At 40.6% G+C, this 3,384-nt stretch overlaps 1 long non-coding RNA gene across 1 annotated transcript; it reads right to left on the bottom strand.

The window, feature by feature from the left end:
* Window positions 1–281: 281 nt before the first annotated feature.
* Window positions 282–1,872, bottom strand: LOC128566767 (uncharacterized). The gene is made up of 2 exons (XR_008374638.1): window positions 1,740–1,872; window positions 282–976 (listed from the first exon to the last, which is right to left on the bottom strand). It is a non-coding gene; the product is annotated as an uncharacterized LOC128566767 (long non-coding RNA).
* Window positions 1,873–3,384: the final 1,512 nt, after the last annotated feature.

The following is a 3,384-nucleotide window of genomic DNA, read 5'->3' on the forward strand; positions in this document are numbered from 1 at the left end:
TTTTATTAAATGCTTTTTGCAGGTATCTAATGAGATGATCTTCTCATGGTATTTGACAGTGAAAGTCCAAACCATCTTTTGGATCTTCATTTCTGGATTAGTGGTGTGAAATTATTTGTTGTATAAAATTGTTATATTTGTTGAAGAAAACCTTTAAATCATTTTGATAAATCTTAAAATTAAACCTATTATTTAAATTAATTGAATTGAATTTACACAGAATTCAATTGAGTCTTACTGAAGTCAACTGAGATAGAAAACATAGTAAAGTGAAATTAAGACAGATTGTTTCTATGTTTTTTCCAACAAATGGTAAAGCCACTTATAAATTCATGCACAAATTAAGAACAGCTTTAGGATCTTTACCAAGCATCTGCCAAACGAAATTATAAATACTTCAATTAAACTTTGAAATTATATTGGAAAATATCATATTTATGCACTATGGTTGACAAAGATGAAAAATCTTTACGAGTGTTTAAATACTTCTAAACCAGATATAAATAAAGTTCAAGTTCCTATAACACCCAGGCAGATGGGACAAAAGGAGGTGTGACTTGTGTAGAGATTAGTTAGGAGGACTAAATGAGGTGCTTTCCAAATACCTGTCAATAGAGTAAAGCTAGTTCAACCACGTGTCCTTGGTACACAGTATCCCTCTGAGATGGCAACTGTAGTGAGTGAATAATAATCTAACTACTGAGCATGGATGAAGTTAAATCATTGTGGGTCTTGGATACCATGGTAAAGAGCTTGAACTTAATTTTGTAGGCAATGGTGCATCCTTGAAGGAATAGGGGAATATCAGGGAGGAACACATTCCTCTGTGAATATAGTATGGGAAATAAAGTTGTCTCCATGGACATAATTAAAATTCTGTTCTCTAGTCATTCTTTTCCCCTTCTCTAAGGTTTTCTGTCTTGTTCTTCATTGCCGGTCATCTGAGATCGTGGTGAAGATCGTGTTCCAAGGAGCACTGTGAATAAAGAAGGTATAACAACAAAATAGGTAAAATTCAACATGCTCACTCTGGGCTACTCTCAAATAAACAGGGTCATCATATGTGAGAATTCTGGCTTTTCCTTTTTTTAAACTTTTTTAAAGATGGGGGTCTCACTATTGCTCAGGCTGGTCTCAAACTCCTGAGCTCAAGTAATCCACCCACCTCAGCCTCCTAGAGTATTAGAATTATAGGCATGAGCCACTGTGCTCAGACTGTTCTGGCTTTTTCATTATTAGTGCCATAGGCTTTTAGATTGGTTGCCCCGGATCATGCTCCTTTTAATAAATACATCTGTTTTCCTATCTTTGCCAACCTCTTAGAGCCAATCTAGGATCATACAAGGAGCCAAGGCAGTATTCTACTGTGAGAATGCCTGTGGCCCATCAACTGTCTGTCTTAACTTTCTACCATGGGTTCCCAAGTTGGTTGTAGTTACAGACCCCTGCTCTCTATAACTTTGTGGGAATATAGGGAGGTAAGCAAAACCACTAGTCATGGTGGTCTGAGTGGTTTGACAGCAGGACTATGGTAGGCCCCTACAGATGTTAGATAAAAGCCTAGACTGTGTCGATGGATTTCAGGATTCAGGAGTGGTGAAGTTCATCAGTGATCAGATACAAAGGAATTGGTGGACTTACCACATAATAGAAGCCATTTCTTCTTGGGCAAAGGCTAGACTAAATTAGATCATCCAAAATTGAAACATCAACAGCATTGCTAAAGCAAAACTCTATACCTGAAAGCCTTGTGAGGTTGGAACAGAAACAGTAGGACATCTGGTTGGCCAGCAGAATTACTCAGGGTGTTACAAATTCAGAGAACTGTTGCCCAGGAAACAGTCTTAAGATTTCCACAGGATCACAGAAGCTGAAGAAGAAAAGGATCCAGAGAGGTGGTGGCTTGAGATATTAGGGGTCAGAGCAGAATCATGTAAAAGGAAATGGTGTACACCTGGATTCAACTGCGCTTCACAACAGGCAGAGATGTTTAATGTTCCATGGTCAGGGTGATACAGGATTCCCCCATTCAGGACTTGACAAGGAACCCCATTTTCTCGCTAAACAGACAGACTTCTTTTTCTCCAAACTGCACTCTCTGAATACAAGCAAGACAGGAGAAAAGCAGTTTTGCCAATATTTCATATAAGCTGAGCCTTTTCAAAAGTGGATTCCCTGGCTCGGCACCTGTGGCTCAGTGGCTAGAGTGCCAGCCACATGCAACAAAGCTGGTGGGTTCGAATTCAGCCCAGGCCTGCCAAACAACAATGACAACTACAACCAAAAAGTAGCCCAGTGTTGTGGTGGGCACCTGTACTCCCAGCTACTTGGGAGGCTGCAGCAAGAGAATCACTTAAGCCCAAGAGTTTTAGGTTGCTGTGAGCTGTGATGCTACAGTACTTTACTAAGGGTGACATAAGGAGACTCTGTCTCAAAAAAAAAACAAAAAACAAACAAAAAAAGTGGACTCCCTGCCACTCTGGCCTGAGCTATAAGGACTGCATTCATTTGTTAATACACTCATTCACTAATTAACATTGAAAAGGTGTCTTTCACCTGTCAAGTCCTGGCCAAGTGTAATTCTCAAGACCTTCTTGTTTACAAATGGTATATTACCTCCTAGACCAGTGTTCTCAACCTGTGGCTCACAACCTACAGGAACTGTATCAAAGGGCTATGGCTTTAGGAAGGTTGAGAACCACTGCCCTAGACAAAAGACTTGTGTGGGATTTTCCACTGGGGTCTCCCCCCTCTGCCAGAGGCTATGGTGCCTTTCCTTCATTCTGTATTCCTTTCTATCTAATAAATACTATTTTATCACTGATCTGTGTGGTCTGTGGGTTCATTGTCTGAATCTCTGAGACCAAGGACTTACTGTAGAAAGAAATTCCATCAACAAGGGGTAGGGACTGGAGTCTACATGGTTAATAGAGGCAGAGAGAAGAGCTCAGAAAATGAAATATAATCCCTGCTGACTAAGGATCCCAGGTCCCAGGAAGGATGAAAAAAGCCCTATGAGCCCTGCGGCTAAAGAGATTTAACAAGATCATGTGGAGACTTTCAGGGGCCGAGTCCCTCTGGTACGTATGATCTGAACAGTTGTGTACCCCCCAACATTCATATCTTGAAATCTAATCACCAGTTAGGAAATAGGATCATTGGGAGATGATTAGATCACGAGGGTGAAGCTCTCATGAATGGGATTTGTGCCCTTATGGAAAAGGCCTGAGGAAGCTGGATCATGTCTCCTGCCACATATGGATACAGTGAGAAGGTGTTGTGCATAAGAAAGCTGGCTCTTACCATATACCTTGGCATTGGACTTCCCATCCTCTAGAACTCTGAGAAATGTATTTCTGCTGTTCATGGCATTTTGTTATAGTA

This window comes from Nycticebus coucang, chromosome 15 (assembly GCF_027406575.1).
Source record: "Nycticebus coucang isolate mNycCou1 chromosome 15, mNycCou1.pri, whole genome shotgun sequence".
Lineage (NCBI taxonomy): Eukaryota > Metazoa > Chordata > Mammalia > Primates > Lorisidae > Nycticebus > Nycticebus coucang.